Below are 19,949 nucleotides of genomic sequence, written 5' to 3' on the forward strand. Positions count from 1 at the left end.
CAAATTGTTTCAGGCCCAAGAGAATGCCCAAAGGTTTGCCAACCGGCGTAGGACTGTTTGTCCCCGGTTTAAAGTGGGGGACATGGTTTGGCTTTCCTCTAAAAATATTCCTATGAGGGTTTCTTCTTCTAAATTCAAGCCAAGATTTATTGGTCCTTACAACATTTTGGAAATCATAAATTCTGTATCTTTTCGTTTGGCTCTTCCAGAATCTTTTAAGATTCATAACGTTTTTCACAAGTCTTTGTTGAAGAGACGTATTGAACCTGCAGTTCCTACTGCTGCACCTCCTGACCCTGTGTTGGTAGAGGGGGATCTGGAGTATGAAGTGGAGAAAATTTTGGATTCCTGTCTTAATAGACGAAAGCTTCAGTACCTTATTAAGTGGAAAGGCTACGGCCAGGAGGACAATTCTTGGGTATTCGCTTCCGACATTCATGCTATAGATTGATTCGTTCCTTCCATCATGCCCATCTTGTGAGGCCTGGTGGTTCTGGTGAGGGTTCAGTGACCCCTCCTCAAGGGGGGATACTGTTGTGAATATCATCAGAGATGGTGCTGTTCCTGAGAGTGTTTCTGGGCTCCCTCCGTTAGCTAGTGCTGGTAGTGAGTCTGATTCTGCATCTGTCGCTCAGACAGGTGAAGGAGATGATTGCTGTTCCAGGAAGCCTATGGAGTCCAGCCTGGGGAAATAAAGAAAGGCAGATCCTGTCTAGCCTTTGCCGGTGATAATTGTTTCTGCTCCAGCTTTGAGGCTTTTGCCTTTCCTTGTAGGTTCTGTTTTTGCATTTTTTCTGCTCCTTTTTTTGGATTCTCCAGGAATGATTTCTGCAATGTTTTTTTCTTTCCTTTGCATCGGTTTTGTTTCCGTGTCATCATGGTCTACAGCTATGCCTGATAAGTATTTTTGTTTTTCCTTCTGAGATTTAATTAGTTCTCATGCACCTTTTTGTTTCTTGCATGTGAATAAGAGCTCTCCCTACACTTTGTTTGGAGGACGATTTATTCCCGGTAAGAAAAATACTTTCTGGTGTTGATATTTTTTTAGGGTTTTTACTGGCTGCAACCAGCAAATCTATCCTACCCTTTTGTATCTAGCTAGCAGGGCCTCACTTTGCTTAACCCTATACTTTCCATCTGTGTGTTGTTTTTTTCTACTATCATCATCATTATATATTAGGGGCTTGTCTCTTTCCTTTGGGGCTGCTCTGAGGCATGTCAGGATTCCTCATTTCATCTTTGAGGTTACTTAGTTTTCCGGCGGTGACGAGGTTGGTTAGGAACGCTTCACCACTACTTCTAGTTGTGTTTGTGTAGTTAGTGGATTGCAGCCAGCTCAGTTTCCAACAATTCTTGTGCATTATCTTCCATCATTTTTTAAGGTTTTTTTTTTTGCAAGATCTATTGCGGTCTCCTGACCATAACAGGTAGCTCCCTGTATACGAAGATACATAATAATATCCTGTCTGCAGTCACCACTAGAGGGAGCTCCCTGTATACAGAGATACAGTGCATGATAAAATCATGTCTGCAGCCACCACTAGGGGGAGCTCCCTGTATACAGACATACATGATAAGATCCTGTGTGCAGCCACCACTAGGGGGAGCTCCCTGTATACAGAGATACAGGATAAGATCCTGTCTGCAGCCACCACTAGAGGGAGCTCCCTGTATACAGAGATACATGATAAGATTCTGTCTGCAGCCACCACTAGGGGGAGCTCCCTGTATACAGAGATACATGATAAGATCCTGTCTGCAGTCACCACTAGGGGGAGCTCCCTGTATACAGAGATACATGATAAGATCCTGTCTGCAGCCACCACTAGGGGGAGCTCCCTGTATACAGAGATACATGATAAGATCCTGTCTGCAGCCACCACTAGAGGGAGCTCCCTGTATACAGAGATACATGATAAGATCCTGTCTGCAGTCACCACTAGGGGGAGCTCCCTGTATACAGAGATACATGATAAGATCCTGTCTGCAGTTACCACTAGGGGGAGCTCCCTGTATACAGAGATACATGATAAGATCCTGTCTGCAGCCACCACTAGGGGGAGCTCCCTGTATACAGAGATAAATGATAAGATCCTGTCTGCAGCCACCACTAGGGGGAGCTCCCTGTATACAGAGATACATGATAAGATCCTGTCTGCAGTCACCACTAGGGGGAGCTCCCTGTATACAGAGATACATGATAAGATCCTGTCTGCAGTCACCATTAGGGGGAGCTCCCTGTATAAACAGATACATGAAAAGATTCTCTCTGCAGTCACCACTAGGGGGAGCTCCCTGTATAAAGAGACACATGATAAGATCCTGTCTGCAGTTACCACTAGGGGGAGCTCCCTGTATACAGAGATACATGATAAGATCCTGTCTGCAGCCACCACTAGGGGGAGCTCCCTGTATACAGGGACACATGATAAGATCCTGTCTGCAGTCACCAAAAGGGGTAGCTGTTGTGAATATCATCAGAGATGGTGCTGTTCCCGAGAGTGTTTCTGGGCTCCCTCTGGTGGCTAGTGCTGGTAGTGAGTCTGATTCTGCATCTGTCGCTCAAATAGGTGCAGGAGATGATTGCTGTTCCAGGAAGCCTATGGAGTCCAGGCCTGGGGGAATAAAGGAAGGCAGTTTCTGTCTAGCCTTTGCTGGTGATAATTGTTTCTACTCCATGAGAAAATGCCCTGAATTCTGTCCTCCAGCTTTGAGGCTTTTGCCTTTCCCTGTAGGTTCTCTTTTTGCATTTTTTCTGCTCCTTTTTTGGATTCTCCAGGAATGATTTCTGCAGCGGTTTCTTCGTTCCTTTGCATACCTAGTGATGCCTTTTGGGCTCACTAATGCCTCCTCCATCTTCCAGTTATTCATGAATTATATTGTTGTTAAACCTTTGACTGATTTGACTAAGAAGGGGACGGATGTGAGAATTGGACTCCAGAGGCTATTAAGGCTTTTCAAGAGCTTAAGGAGAGGTTCACTTCTGCCCTAGTCCTGAGGCAACCTGATGTTTCTCTTCCATGCCAAGTGGAGGTCAATGCCTCAGAGATTGGAGCAGGAGCTGTTTTGTCTCAAAGCGATCCCATAACTTCTAAAATGAAACCTCGTGCCTTCTTTTTTCGGAGGTTTTCTCCATCTGAACGAAACTATGATGTGGGTAATCGGGAATTATTGGCTATGAAATGGGCCTTTGAAGAATGGAGACATTGGTTGGAGGGGGCAAGATATCAAGTTGTGGTGCTCACTGATCATAAGAATCTGACCTACCATGAATCTGCCAAGAGACTGAATCCTAGGCGGGCTAGATGGCCTTTATTTTTTACTCACTTTGATTTTGTGGTCTTTATTCTTCCGGGTACCAAGAATGTTGAAGCCAATGCCCTCTCTAGAAGTTTTTTGGCTGATTCACTTGATGTTGGTGAACCACCTGCCATCTTGAAAGATGGTGTGGTTCTCTCTGCTATTTGACCAGATTTAAGGTTAGAACTTGAGAAGTTCCAAAGGGAGAAACTTGAGTGATATCCTGTAGGAAAATTGTATGTTCCTGATTAGTGGAGAGGTAGAGTTATGTCCGAGGTTCATTGCTCAGTCTTGGCTGGTCATCCAGGGATTTTTGGTACTAGGGATTTGGTGAGCAGGTCTTTTTGGTGGCCTTCTTTATCTAAGGATGTTAGGGGTTTTGTGTAGTCTTGTGAGACTTGCTCAAGATCCAACTCTTCCTGCTCACGTTCTAGTGGGTTGTTGTCACCATTGCCTGTACCCAGGATACCTTGGACTCATATCGCTATGGATTTTATTTTTGATCTTCCGGTTTCTCAGAGGATGACGGTTATTTTGGTTATTTGTGATAGATTTTCTAAGATGGTCCATTTGGTACCATTGCCCAAGTTACTGTCTTCTTCAGAGTTCCGTTGTTTTTTCAACATGTGGTTTGTCTTCATGGGATTCCTGAGAACATTCGGATAGAGGGGTTCAGTTTGTGTCTAGGTTTTGGAGTGCATTTTGTTCCAAATTGGGAATTGAGTTGTCCTTCTCTTCTGCTTTTCATCCTCAGACCAAAGGTCAAACTGAGAGAGAATACCAGACCTTGGAAACCTATTTGAGATGTTTTGTATCTGCGGATCAGGATATCTGGGTTTCATTTTTGCCATTGGCAGAGTTTGCTCTAGGGCTAGCTCTGCTACTTTGATGTCTCCGTTTTCTGCAATTTTGGGTTTCATCCCAAGTTTTCTTCAGGGCAGGTTGAGGTTTTGGCCTGTCCGAGAGTTGATTCTGTGGTGGAGAGAATGCAGCAGATTTGGGGTCAAGTAGTGGACAAATTGTTTCAGGCCCAAGAGAATGCCCAAAGGTTTGCCAACCGGCGTAGGACTGTTTGTCCCCGGTTTAAAGTGGGGGACATGGTTTGGCTTTCCTCTAAAAATATTCCTATGAGGGTTTCTTCTTCTAAATTCAAGCCAAGATTTATTGGTCCTTACAACATTTTGGAAATCATAAATTCTGTATCTTTTCGTTTGGCTCTTCCAGAATCTTTTAAGATTCATAACGTTTTTCACAAGTCTTTGTTGAAGAGACATATTGAACCTGCAGTTCCTACTGCTGCACCTCCTGACCCTGTGTTGGTAGAGGGGGATCTGGAGTATGAAGTGGAGAAAATTTTGGATTCCTGTCTTAATAGACGGAAGCTTCAGTACCTTATTAAGTGGAAAGTCTACGGCCAGGAGGACAATTCTTGGGTATTCGCTTCCGACATTCATGCTATAGATTGATTCGTTCCTTCCATCATGCCCATCTTGTGAGGCCTGGTGGTTCTGGTGAGGGTTCAGTGACCCCTACTCAAGGGGGGATACTGTTGTGAATATCATCAGAGATGGTGCTGTTCCTGAGAGTGTTTCTGGGCTCCCTCCGTTAGCTAGTGCTGGTAGTGAGTCTGATTCTGCATCTGTCGCTCAGACAGGTGAAGGAGATGATTGCTGTTCCAGGAAGCCTATGGAGTCCAGCCTGGGGAAATAAAGAAAGGCAGATCCTGTCTAGCCTTTGCCGGTGATAATTGTTTCTGCTCCAGCTTTGAGGCTTTTGCCTTTCCTTGTAGGTTCTGTTTTTGCATTTTTTCTGCTCCTTTTTTTGGATTCTCCAGGAATGATTTCTGCAATGTTTTTTTCGTTCCTTTGCATCGGTTTTGTTTCCGTGTCATCATGGTCTACAGCTATGCCTGATAAGTATTTTTGTTTTTCCTTCTGAGATTTAATTAGTTCTCATGCACCTTTTTGTTTCTTGCATGTGAATAAGAGCTCTCCCTACACTTTGTTTGGAGGACAATTTATTCCCGGTAAGAAAAATACTTTCTGGTGTTGATATTTTTTTAGGGTTTTTACTGGCTGCAACCAGCAAATCTATCCTACCCTTTTGTATCTAGCTAGCAGGGCCTCACTTTGCTTAACCCTATACTTTCCATCTGTGTGTTGTTTTTTTCTACTATCATCATCATTATATATTAGGGGCTTGTCTCTTTCCTTTGGGGCTGCTCTGAGGCATGTCAGGATTCCTCATTTCATCTTTGAGGTTACTTAGTTTTCCGGCGGTGACGAGGTTGGTTAGGAACGCTTCACCGCTACTTCTAGTTGTGTTTGTGTAGTTAGTGGATTGCAGCCAGCTCAGTTTCCAACAATTCTTGTGCATTATCTTCCATCATTTTTTAAGGTTTTTTTTTTTGCAAGATCTATTGCGGTCTCCTGACCATAACAGGTAGCTCCCTGTATACGAAGATACATGATAATATCCTGTCTGCAGTCACCACTAGAGGGAGCTCCCTGTATACAGAGATACAGTGCATGATAAAATCATGTCTGCAGCCACCACTAGGGGGAGCTCCCTGTATACAGACATACATGATAAGATCCTGTGTGCAGCCACCACTAGGGGGAGCTCCCTGTATACAGAGATACAGGATAAGATCCTGTCTGCAGCCACCACTAGAGGGAGCTCCCTGTATACAGAGATACATGATAAGATTCTGTCTGCAGCCACCACTAGGGGGAGCTCCCTGTATACAGAGATACATGATAAGATCCTGTCTGCAGTCACCACTAGGGGGAGCTCCCTGTATACAGAGATACATGATAAGATCCTGTCTGCAGCCACCACTAGGGGGAGCTCCCTGTATACAGAGATACATGATAAGATCCTGTCTGCAGTCACCACTAGGGGGAGCTCCCTGTATACAGAGATACATGATAAGATCCTGTCTGCAGCCACCACTAGGGGGAGCTCCCTGTATACAGAGATACATGATAAGATCCTGTCTGCAGCCACCACTAGGGGGAGCTCCCTGTATACAGAGATACATGATAAGATTCTGTCTGCAGCCACCACTAGGGGGAGCTCCCTGTATACAGAGATACATGATAAGATTCTGTCTGCAGTCACCACTAGGGGGAGCTCCCTGTATACAGAGATACATGATAAGATCCTGTCTGCAGCCACCACTAGGGGGAGCTCCCTGTATACAGAGATACATGATAAGATTTTTCATCTGCACCAATACAAGTATGCACCATATAAGTATGATGCATTGAATTAGGCCAGAGATATTATTATGATACACTTGGTCATCTATCATCACTTCTCTGCCATCATCTAATCATCATGTCTATCTTCCCACAGGTATGTTAAACCATTCACTCTACTTTCCCAAAATATCTGACCTGTTCTCTCTTTGCTTCAATATCTCCCCGGCAGCTCCAGCTTCTCACCGTGACCTCTCCCCCCTGTTCCCCACCTTCCTTTTATGACCTTTATTTACTCTGCCTATGTGATGCTGCATTTGGCTTCTTTGATTGAATGATCAAGAGGTTCTTGCTGCACGCACCCCTTCACAGCTGATTGCACTTGTATATGTATATATTGGGGCACCTAAAAGTCTGCACAAGACAAGTCTGCACCATATAAGTATGATGCATTGAATTAGGCCAGAATTAGGCCGGAAGTGACTGGAAGGTAACTGCAAACATAGTCACTGTAAACAATGTTTGTGTTTCTCTTCACTTTCACCCCTATACTACTTCACTTTCTACTGCCCCCTCTGATTCCTAAACCCAGTAATGAACTATTCATCTCTCCCTCCATCCTCCCCACCCATCTCTCCCTCCATCCTCCCCACCCATCTCTCCCTCCATCCTCCCCACCCATCTCTCCCTCCATCCTCCCCACCCATCTCTCCCTCCATCCTCCCCACCCATCTCTCCCTGCCCTCAGACATTTTCTTCCACATTTCACCCTGTGTCTCCAGACACACACGACCACCTCATGGCCTCTCCTGCTCCCACCTACTAACTCTTTCTCTGCTTTTCCTCAGTGCTGGGGATATCTCTCCTAATCCTGAGCCTCCTCACCACATCCCCACTGTCACTTCAAACCCTCATCCACAACCTAACACAAATTTCCGCAACCTCGCAAACCTCATACCCATCCACCCAGCCCCCGCTCCCCCAGTCCCACTAACAGGAGCTCTATGGAACGCTCGCTCTGTCTGCAATAAACTATCCTACATTCATGATCTTTTCATCACTAATAAACTTTCCTTCCTCGCCATCACAGAAACCTGGCTCACCCCCTCTGACACTGCCTCTCCCGGCTCACCCCCTCTGACACTGCCTCTCCCGGCTCACCCCCTCTGACACTGCCTCTCCTGGCTCACCCCCTCTGACACTGCCTCTCCCGGCTCACCCCCTCTGACACTGCCTCTCCCGGCTCACCCCCTCTGACACTGCCTCTCCTGGCTCACCCCCTCTGACACTGCCTCTCCTGGCTCACCCCCTCTGACACCGCCTCTCCTGGCTCACCCCCTCTGACACTGCCTCTCCTGGCTCACCCCCTCTGACACTGCCTCTCCCGGCTCACCTCCTCTGACACTGCCTCTCCCGGCTCACCCCCTCTGACACTGCCTCTCCTGGCTCACCCCCTCTGACACTGCCTCTCCCGGCTCACCCCCTCTGACACTGCCTCTCCTGGCTCACCCCCTCTGACACTGCCTCTCCTGGCTCACCCCCTCTGACACTGCCTCTCCCGGCTCACCCCCTCTGACACTGCCTCTCCTGGCTCACCCCCTCTGACACTGCCTCTCCCGGCTCACCCCCTCTGACACTGCCTCTCCCGGCTCACCCCCTCTGACACAGCCTCTCCTGGCTCACCCCCTCTGACGCTGCCTCTCCTGGCTCACCCCCTCTGACGCTGCCTCTCCTGGCTCACCCCCTCTGACGCTGCCTCTCCCGGCTCACCCCCTCTGACGCTGCCTCTCCTGGCTCACCCCCTCTGACGCTGCCTCTCCCGGCTCACCCCCTCTGACACTGCCTCTCCTGGCTCACCCCCTCTGACACTGCCTCTCCTGGCTCACCCCCTCTGACACTGCCTCTCCTGGCTCACCCCCTCTGACACTGCCTCTCCCGGCTCACCCCCTCTGACACTGCCTCTCCTGGCTCACCCCCTCTGACACTGCCTCTCCTGGCTCACCCCCTCTGACACCGCCTCTCCTGGCTCACCCCCTCTGACACCGCCTCTCCTGGCTCACCCCCTCTGACACTGCCTCTCCTGGCTCACCCCCTCTGACACTGCCTCTCCCGGCTCACCTCCTCTGACACTGCCTCTCCCGGCTCACCCCCTCTGACAATGCCTCTCCTGGCTCACCCCCTCTGACACTGCCTCTCCCGGCTCACCCCCTCTGACACTGCCTCTCCTGGCTCACCCCCTCTGACACTGCCTCTCCTGGCTCACCCCCTCTGACACTGCCTCTCCCGGCTCACCCCCTCTGACACTGCCTCTCCTGGCTCACCCCCTCTGACACTGCCTCTCCTGGCTCACCCCCTCTGACACTGCCTCTCCCGGCTCACCCCCTGTGACACTGCCTCTCCCGGCTCACCCTCTCTGACACTGCCTCTCCTGGCTCACCCCCTCTGACACTGCCTCTCCCGGCTCTCCCCCTCTGACACTGCCTCTCCCGGCTCACCCCCTCTGACACTGCCTCTCCCGGCTCACCTCCTCTGACACTGCCTCTCCCGGCTCACCCCCTCTGACACTGCCTCTCCTGGCTCACCCCCTCTGACACTGCCTCTCCCGGCTCACCCCCTCTGACACTGCCTCTCCCGGCTCACCCCCTCTGACACTGCCTCTCCTGGCTCACCCCCTCTGACACTGCCTCTTCTGGCTCACCCCCTCTGACACTGCCTCTCCTGGCTCACCCCCTCTGACACTGCCTCTCCTGGCTCACCCCCTCTGACACTGCCTCTCCTGGCTCACCCCCTCTGACACTGCCTCTCCTGGCTCACCCCCTCTGACACTGCCTCTCCTGGCTCACACTCTCTGACACTGCCTCTCCGGCTCACCCCCTCTGACACTGCCTCTCCTGGCTCACCCACTCTGACACTGCCTCTCCCAGCTCACCCCCTCTGACACTGCCTCTCCCGGCTCACCCCCTCTGACACTGCCTCTCCCGGTTCACCCCCTCTGACACTGCCTCTCCCGGTTCACCCCCTCTGACACTGCCTCTCCCGGCTCACCCCCTCTGACACTGCCTCTCCCGGCTCACCCCCTCTGACACTGCCTCTCCCGGCTCACTCCCTCTGACACTGCCTCTCCCGGCTCACCCCCTCTGACACAGCCTCTCCCGGCTCACCCCCTCTGACACTGCCTCTCCCGGCTCACCCCCTCTGACACTGCCTCTCCCGGCTCACCCCCTCTGACACTGCCTCTCCGGGCTCACCCCCTCTGACACTGCCTCTCCCGGCTCACCCCCTCTGACACTGCCTCTCCCGGCTCACCCTCTCTGACACTGCCTCTCCCGGCTCACCCCCTCTGACACTGCCTCTCCCGGCTCACCCCCTCTGACACTGCCTCTCCCGGCTCACCCCCTCTGACACTGCCTCTCCCGGCTCACCCCCTCTGACACTGCCTCTCCCGGCTCACCCCCTCTGACACTGCCTCTCCCGGCTCACCCCCTCTGACACTGCCTCTCCCGGCTCACCCCCTCTGACACTGCCTCTCCCGGCTCACCCCCTCTGACACTGCCTCTCCTGGCTCACCCCCTCTGACACTGCCTCTCCCGGCTCACCCCCTCTGACACTGCCTCTCCCGGCTCACCCCCTCTGACACTGCCTCTCCCGGCTCACCCCCTCTGACACTGCCTCTCCCGGCTCACCCCCTCTGACACTGCCTCTCCCGGCTCACCCCCTCTGACACTGCCTCTCCTGGCTCACCCCCTCTGACACTGCCTCTCCTGGCTCACCCCCTCTGACACTGCCTCTCCCGGCTCACCCCCTCTGACACTGCCTCTCCCGGCTCACCCCCTCTGACACTGCCTCTCCCGGCTCACCCCCTCTGACACTGCCTCTCCCGGCTCACCCCCTCTGACACTGCCTCTCCCGGCTCACCCCCTCTGACACTGCCTCTCCCGGCTCACCCCCTCTGACACTGCCTCTCCCGGCTCACCCCCTCTGACACTGCCTCTCCCGGCTCACTCCCTCTGACACTGCCTCTCCCGGCTCACCCCCTCTGACACTGCCTCTCCCGGCTCACCCCCTCTGACACTGCCTCTCCCGGCTCACCCCCTCTGACACTGCCTCTCCCGGCTCACCCCCTCTGACACTGCCTCTCCTGGATCACCCCTCTGACACTGCCTCTCCTGGCTCACCCCCTCTGACACTGCCTCTCCCGGCTCACCCCCTCTGACACTGCCTCTCCTGGCTCACCCCCTCTGACACTGCCTCTCCCGGCTCACCCCCTCTGACACTGCCTCTCCTGGATCACCCCTCTGACACTGCCTCTCCTGGCTCACCCCCTCTGACACTGCCTCTCCTGGCTCACCCCCTCTGACACTGCCTCTCCTGGCTCACCCCCTCTGACACTGCCTCTCCCGGCTCACCCCCTCTGACACTGCCTCTCCTGGATCACCCCTCTGACACTGCCTCTCCTGGCTCACCCCCTCTGACACTGCCTCTCCTGGATCACCCCTCTGACACTGCCTCTCCTGGCTCACCCCCTCTGACACTGCCTCTCCTGGCTCACCCCCTCTGACACTGCCTCTCCTGGCTCACCCCCTCTGACACTGCCTCTCCCGGCTCACCCCCTCTGACACTGCCTCTCCGGCTCACCCCCTCTGACACTGCCTCTCCCGGCTCACCCCCTCTGACACTGCCTCTCCCGGCTCACCCCCTCTGACACTGCCTCTCCCGGCTCACCCCCTCTGACACTGCCTCTCCCGGCTCACCCCCTCTGACACTGCCTCTCCTGGCTCACCCCCTCTGACACAGCCTCTCCTGGCTCACCCCCTCTGACACTGCCTCTCCTGTCTCACCCCCTCTGACACTGCCTCTCCAGGCTCACCCCCTCTGACACTGCCTCTCCTGGCTCACCCCTTCTGACACTGCCTCTCCTGGCTCACCCCCTCTGACACTGCCTCTCCCGGCTCACCCCCTCTGACACGGCCTCTCCTGGCTCCCCCCCTCTGACACTGCCTCTCCTGGCTCACCCCCTCTGACACTGCCTCTCCTGGCTCACCCCCTCTGACACTGCCTCTCCTGGCTCACCCCCTCTGACACTGCCTCTCCTGGCTCACCCCCTCTGACATTGCCTCTCCTGGCTCACCCCCTCTGACACTGCCTCTCCCGGCTCACCCCCTCTGACACTGCCTCTCCCGGCTCACCCCCTCTGACACTGCCTCTCCTGGCTCACCCCCTCTGACACTGCCTCTCCCGGCTTACCCCCTCTGACACTGCCTCTCCCGGCTCACCCCCTCTGACACTGCCTCTCCCGGCTCACCCCCTCTGACACTGCCTCTCCCGGCTCACCCCCTCTGACACTGCCTCTCCCGGCTCACCCCCTCTGACACTGCCTCTCCCGGCTCACCCCCTCTGACACTGCCTCTCCCGGCTCACCCCCTCTGACACTGCCTCTCCTGGCTCACCCCCTCTGACACTGCCTCTCCCGGCTCACCCCCTCTGACACTGCCTCTCCTGGATCACCCCTCTGACACTGCCTCTCCTGGCTCACCCCCTCTGACACTGCCTCTCCTGGCTCACCCCCTCTGACACAGCCTCTCCTGGCTCACCCCCTCTGACACTGCCTCTCCCGGCTCACCCCCTCTGACACTGCCTCTCCTGGCTCACCCCCTCTGACACTGCCTCTCCCGGCTCACCCCCTCTGACACTGCCTCTCCCGGCTCACCCCCTCTGACACTGCCTCTCCCGGCTCACCCCCTCTGACACTGCCTCTCCTGGCTCACTCCCTCTGACACTGCCTCTCCTTGCTCACCCCCTCTGACACTGCCTCTCCTGGCTCACCCCCTCTGACACTGCCTCTCCTGGCTCACCCCCTCTGACACTGCCTCTCCCGGCTCATCCCCTCTGACACTGCCTCTCCTGGCTCACCCCCTCTGACACTGCCTCTCCCGGCTCACCCCCTCTGACACTGCCTCTCCCGGCTCACCCCCTCTGACACTGCCTCTCCCGGCTCACCCCCTCTGACACTGCCTATCCTGGATCACCCCTCTGACACTGCCTCTCCTGGCTCCCCCCCTCTGACACTGCCTCTCCTGGCTCACCCCCTCTGACACTGCCTCTCCTGGCTCACCCCCTCTGACACTGCCTCTCCCGGCTCACCCCCTCTGACACTGCCTCTCCTGGCTCACCCCCTCTGACATTGCCTCTCCCGTCTCACCCCCTCTGAAACTGCCTCTCCCGGCTCACCCCCTCTGACACTGCCTCTCCTGGCTCACCCCCTCTGACACTGCCTCTCCTGCCTCACCCCCTCTGACACTGCCTCTCCTGGCTCACCCCCTCTGACACTGCCTCTCCTGGCTCACCCCCTCTGACACGGCCTCTCCTGGCTCTCCCCCTCTGACACTGCCTCTCCTGGCTCACCCCTCTGACACTGCCTCTCCTTGCTCACCCCCTCTGACACTGCCTCTCCTGGCTCACCCCCTCTGACACTGCCTCTCCTGGCTCACCCCCTCTGACACTGCCTCTCCTGGCTCACCCCCTCTGACACTGTCTCTCCCGGCTCACCCCCTCTGACACTGCCTCTCCCGGCTCACCCCCTCTGACACTGCCTCTCCCGGCTCACCCCCTCTGACACTGCCTCTCCCGGCTCACCCCCTCTGACACTGCCTCTCCCGGCTCACCCCCTCTGACACTGCCTCTCCCGGCTCACCCCCTCTGACACTGCCTCTCCCGGCTCACCCCCTCTGACACTGCCTCTCCCGGCTCACCCCCTCTGACACTGCCTCTCCCGGCTCACCCCCTCTGACACTGCCTCTCCCGGCTCACCCCCTCTGACACTGCCTCTCCCGGCTCACCCCCTCTGACACTGCCTCTCCTGGCTCACCCCCTCTGACACTGCCTCTCCTTGCTCACCCCCTCTGACACTGCCTCTCCTGGCTCACCCCCTCTGACACTGCCTCTCCTGGCTCACTCCCTCTGACACTGCCTCTCCCGGCTCACCCCCTCTGACACTGCCTCTCCTGGCTCACCCCCTCTGACACTGCCTCTCCCAGCTCACCCCCTCTGACACTGCCTCTCCCGGCTCACCCCCTCTGACACTGCCTCTCCCGGCTCACCCCCTCTGACACTGCCTCTCCCGGCTCACCCCCTCTGACACTGCCTCTCCCGGCTCACCCCCTCTGACACTGCCTCTCCTGGCTCACTCCCTCTGACACTGCCTCTCCCGGCTCACCCCCTCTGACACTGCCTCTCCCGGCTCACCCCCTCTGACACTGCCTCTCCCGGCTCACCCCCTCTGACACTGCCTCTCCCGGCTCACCCCCTCTGACACTGCCTCTCCCGGCTCACCCCCTCTGACACTGCCTCTCCTGGCTCACCCCCTCTGACACTGCCTCTCCTTGCTCACCCCCTCTGACACTGCCTCTCCTGGCTCACCCCCTCTGACACTGCCTCTCCTGGCTCACTCCCTCTGACACTGCCTCTCCCGGCTCACCCCCTCTGACACTGCCTCTCCTGGCTCACCCCCTCTGACACTGCCTCTCCCAGCTCACCCCCTCTGACACTGCCTCTCCCGGCTCACCCCCTCTGACACTGCCTCTCCCGGCTCACCCCCTCTGACACTGCCTCTCCTGGCTCACCCCCTCTGACACTGCCTCTCCCGGCTCACCCCCTCTGACACTGCCTCTCCTGGCTCACTCCCTCTGACACTGCCTCTCCCGGCTCACCCCCTCTGACACTGCCTCTCCCGGCTCACCCCCTCTGACACTGCCTCTCCCGGCTCACCCCCTCTGACACTGCCTCTCCCGGCTCACCCCCTCTGACACTGCCTCTCCCGGCTCACCCCCTCTGACACTGCCTCTCCCGGCTCACCCCCTCTGACACCGCCTCTCCTGGCTCACCCCCTCTGACACCGCCTCTCCTGGCTCACCCCCTCTGACACCGCCTCTCCTGGCTCACCCCCTCTGACACTGCCTCTCCCGGCTCACCCCCTCTGACACTGCCTCTCCCGGCTCACCCCCTCTGACACTGCCTCTCCCGGCTCACCCCCTCTGACACTGCCTCTCCTGCCTCACCCCCTCTGACACTGCCTCTCCTGCTGCACTTTCTTATGGTGGTCTCCATCTCTCACCCCCCCCGCCCCAGTAACAAGCACGGTGGAGGAGTTGGCTTGCTCCTGTCCAACCAATGCTCCTTTACACCAATTTCACTACCACCCTCTGTTACTCTTCCCTCTTTTGAGGTGCACTCTGTACACATCTACGCCCCCTCCAACCTTCAACTGGCTGTCATTTACCGCCCTCCAGGGCCAGCCACTGCCTTTTTTTACCATTTCACCACCTGGCTACTACACTTCCTTTCCACCGACATCCCCACCATCATCATGGGTGACTTTACATCCCCATTGACACTTCCCACTCATCTGTCTCTAAACTTCTAACACTCGCTGCCTCCTTCGGCCTCACCCAATGGTCCTCTGCAGCTACTCACAAAGATGGCCACACGCTGGACCTCATCTTCACTCGCCTCTGTTCCCTATCTAACCTCTCTAACTCGCCTCTCCCCCTGTCTGACCACAACCTACTCCCATTCTCTTCCCTCTCTTCTCCAAGTACGCAACCCCCCCCTCCACAAACTTTCACACCCTCATAGAAATATCAAACACCTTGATTTAAACGCACTTTCTCAGTCTCTTTTCCCTCTCACAGACATTGCTTCTTCAAACAATGCAGATGCTGCTGACACTTTATACAACACTACAATCTCTACAGCTCTCGAATCAGCCGCCCCCCTCACACACACCAAAACCCGACCAATCAACAGGCAACCCTGGCACACAAGACAGACTAAAGAACTAAGACGGGCTTCCAGAATTGCTGAGCGCACATGGAAGAAGTCTCATTCCACTGAGCACTTCATTGCATATAAAGAGGCCCTGACCACCTTCAAGTCCACACTCACTGCTGCAAAACAAACCTACTTCTCATCCCTCATATCCTCTCTCTCACAACCCTAAACAGCTATTCTACACTTTCACCTCTCTCCTCCGTCCTCCAGCACCACCTCCCTCTCCTCTCCTCCGTCCTCCAGCACCACCTCCCTCTCCTCTCCTCCGTCCTCCAGCACCACCTCCCTCTCCTCTCCTCCGTCCTCCAGCACCACCTCCCTCTCCTCTCCTCCGTCCTCCAGCACCACCTCCCTCTCCTCTCCTCCGTCCTCCAGCACCACCTCCCTCTCCTCCGTCCTCCAGCACCACCTCCCTCTCCTCTCTTCCGTCCTCCAGCACCACCTTCCTCTCCTCTCCTCCGTCCCCCGGCATCACCTCCCTCTCTTCTCCTCCGTCCCCCGGCACCACCTCCCTCTCCTCTCCTCCGTCCCCCGGCACCACCTCCCTCTCCTCTCCTCCGTCCCCCGGCACCACCTCCCTCTCTTCTCCTCCGTCCCCCGGCACCACCTCCCTCTCCTCTCCTCCGTCCCCCGGCACCACCTTCCTCTCCTCTCATCTCAGCTGAAGACTTTGCCTCTTTCTTCAAGCAGAAGATTGACAACATCAGAGCAAGCTTTGTCCCACAATCCCCACAGCCACTCATCATAGCTACTCATCCCTCTTCCTCCAAATCCAGCTTCTCCACCATGACAGAAAACAATCTTTCCACTCTACTCTGAAGATCACATCTAACCACCTGTGCACTTGACCCGCTCCCATCGCACCTCATCCCCAACATCACCGCAGTCCTCATCCCAGAACTAACCCATCTCTTCAACCTATCACTAACAACTGGTGTATTCCCTTCATGCTTTACACATGCCTCTATTACACCCATCCTCAAAAAGCCCTCCCTTGACCCATCCTCTGTGTCAAACTATCGCCCCATATCCCTTCTCCCCTACGCCTCAAAACTACTGGAACAGCATGTCCATCTTGAACTGTCCTCACACCTCTCCTCCTGCTCCCTCTTTGACCGGTTACAATCTGGCTTCCGACCTCATCACTCTACTGAAACTGCCGTAACCAAAGTCACCAATGATCTAGTAACCGCCAAAGCCAAGCGACACTACTCTATCCTCCTCCTCCTGGACCTGTCCTCTACATTACTCTGTCCTCCTCCTCCTGGACCTCTCCTCTGCCTTTGTCACAGTAGACCATTCCCTCCTACTACAGATTCTCTCCTCTCTGGGCATCACAGACTTGGCGAAATCTTGGATATCCTCATACCTAACCGACCGCACTTTCAGCGTCTCCCACTCTCACACCACTTCCTCATCTCGCCCCCTATCTGTCGGGGTCCCCCAAGGTTCAGTTCTTGGACCCCTGCTGTTCTCCATCTACACCTTCGGCTTGGGACAGCTCATAGAGTCCCACGGCTTCCAGTATCATCTCTATGCCGATCTACCTCTCTGGACCTGACATTACCTCTCTACTAACCAGAACCCCACAATGTCTCTCTGCTATTTCATCCTTCTTCTCTGCGCGATTCCTAAAACTTAACATGGACAAAACAGAGTTCATTGTCTTTCCTCCTCCTCACTCATCTCCTCCAACAAGCCTTTCCATCAAACTCGATGGCTGCTCACTCTCCCCAGTCTCACAAGCTCGTTGCCTTGGAGTAACCCTCGACTCTGCTCTATCCTTCAAGCCACACATCCAAGCCCTCTTCACCTCATGCCGATTACAACTCAAAAATATCTCCCGGATCCGTGCTTTCCTTAACCAAGAATCAGCAAAAACATTAGTGCATGCCCTCATCATCTCCCGCCTCGACTACTGCAACCTCCTGCTCTCTGGCCTCCCTTCCAACACTCTTGCACCCCTCCAATCTATCCTAAACTCTGCAGCCCGCTTAATCCATCTCTCCCCTCGCTACTCCCCAGCCTCGCCACTCTGCCAATCCCCTCACTGGCTTCCCATCGCCCAACGACTCCAGTTCAAAACATTACCATGACCTACAAAGCCATCCACAACCTGTCTCCTCCCTACATCTGTGACCTAGTCTCCCGGTACTTACCTGCACGCAACCTCAGATCCTCACAATATCTCCTTCTCTGCTCCTCTCTTATCTCCTCTTCCCACAATCGCGTACAAGATTTCTCCCGTGCCTTCTCCATACTCTGGAATGCTCTACCTCAGCACATCAGACTCTCCACTACTATGGAAAGCTTCAAGAGGAACCTCAAGACCCACCTCTTCCAACAAGCCTACAACCTACAATAGCCCTCAGTCCAGTAGACCCACTGCGCAACCAGCTCTGTCCTCACCTATTGTACCCTCACCCATTCCCTGTAGACTGTGAGCCCTCGCGGGCAGGATCCTTTCTCCTCCTATACCAATCTGTTTTGTACTGTTAATGATTGTTGTACGTATACCCTCTCTCACTTGTAAAGCGCCATGGAATAAATGGCGCTATAATAAATAATAATAATAATATCCTGTCTGCAGCCACCACTAAGGGGAGCTCCCTGTATACAGAGATACATGATAAGCCCCTGTCTGCAGCCACCACTAGGGGGAGCGCCCTGTATACAGAGATACATGATAAGATCCTGTCTGCAGCCACCACTAGGGGGAGCGCCCTGTATACAGAGATACATGATAAGCCCCTGTCTGCAGCCACCACTAGGGGGAGCGCCCTGTATACAGAGATACATGATAATATCCTGTCTGCAGCCACCACTAGGGGGAGCTCCCTGTATACAGAGATACATGATAATATGCTCTCTGCAGCCACCACTAGGGGGAGCTCCCTGTATACAGAGATACATGATAAGATCCTGTCTGCAGCCACCACTAGGGGGAGCTCCCTGTATACAGAGATACATGATAAGCTCCTGTCTGCAGCCACCACTAGGGGGAGCTCCCTGTATACAGAGATACATGATAAGATCCTGTCTGCAGCCACCACTAGGGGAGCTCCCTGTATACAGAGATACATGATAAAGATCCTGTCTGCAGCCACCACTAGAGGGAGCTCCCTGTATACAGAGATACATGATAAGATCCTGTCTGCAGTCACCACTAGGGGGAGCTCCCTGTATACAGAGATACATGATAAGATCCTGTCTGCAGCCACCACTAGGGGGAGCTCCCTGTATACAGAGATACATGATAAGATCCTGTCAGCAGTCACCACTAGGGGGAGCTCCCTGTATACAGAGATACATGATAAGATCCTGTCTGCAGTCACCACTAGGGGGAGCTCCCTGTATACAGAGATACATGATAAGATCCTGTCTGCAGTCACCACTAGGGGGAGCTCCCTGTATACAGAGATACATGATAAGATCCTGTCTGCAGTCACCACTAGAGGGAGCTCCCTGTATACAGAGATACATGATAAGATCCTGTCTGCAGCCACCACTAGGGGAGCTCCCTGTATACAGAGATACATGATAAGATCCTGTCTGCAGCCACCACTAGAGGGAGCTCCCTGTATACAGAGATAGATGAGAAGATCCTGTCTGCAGCCACCACTAGGGGGAGCTCCCTGTATACAGAGATACATGATAAGATCCTGTCTGCAGCCACCACTAGAGGGAGCTCCCTGTATACAGAGATACATAAGATCCTGTCTGCAGCCACCACTAGGGGGAGCTCCTTGTATACAGAGATACATGATAAGATCCTGTCTGCAGCCACCACTAGAGGGAGCTCCCTGTATACAGAGATACATGATAAGATCCTGTCTGCAGCCACCACTAGGGGGAGCTCCCTGTATACAGAGATACATGATAAGATCCTGTCTGCAGTCACCACTAGGGGGAGCTCCCTGTATACAGAGATACATGATAAGATCCTGTCTGCAGCCACCACTAGGGGGAGCTCCCTGTATACAGAGATATATGATAATATCCTGTCTGCAGCCACCACTAGGGGGAGCTCCCTGTATACAGAGATACATGATAATATCCTGTCTGCAGCCACCACTAGGGGGAGCTCCCTGTATACAGAGATACATGATAAGATCCTGTCTGCAGCCACCACTAGGGGGAGCTCCCTGTATACAGAGATACATGATAAGATCCTGTCTGCAGTCACCACTAGGGGGAGCTCCCTGTATACAGAGATACATGATAAGATCATGTCTGCTGCCACCACTAGGGGGAGCTCCCTGTATACAGAGATACATGATAAGATCCTGTCTGCAGCCACCACTAGGGGGAGCTCCCTGTATACAGAGATACATGATAAGATCCTGTCTGCAGCCACCACTAGGGGGAGCTCCCTGTATACAGAGATACATGATAAGATCCTGTCTGCAGCCACCACTAGGGGGAGCTCCCTGTATACAGAGATACATGATAAGATCCTGTCTGCAGCCACCACTAGGGGGAGCTCCCTGTATACAGAGATACATGATAAGATCCTGTCTGCAGCCACCACTAGGGGGAGCTCCCTGTATACAGAGATACATGATAAGATCCTGTCTGCAGTCACCACTAGGGGGAGCTCCCTGTATACAGAGATACGAT

This window comes from Anomaloglossus baeobatrachus, chromosome 5 (genome assembly GCF_048569485.1).
Source record: "Anomaloglossus baeobatrachus isolate aAnoBae1 chromosome 5, aAnoBae1.hap1, whole genome shotgun sequence".
NCBI lineage: Eukaryota > Metazoa > Chordata > Amphibia > Anura > Aromobatidae > Anomaloglossus > Anomaloglossus baeobatrachus.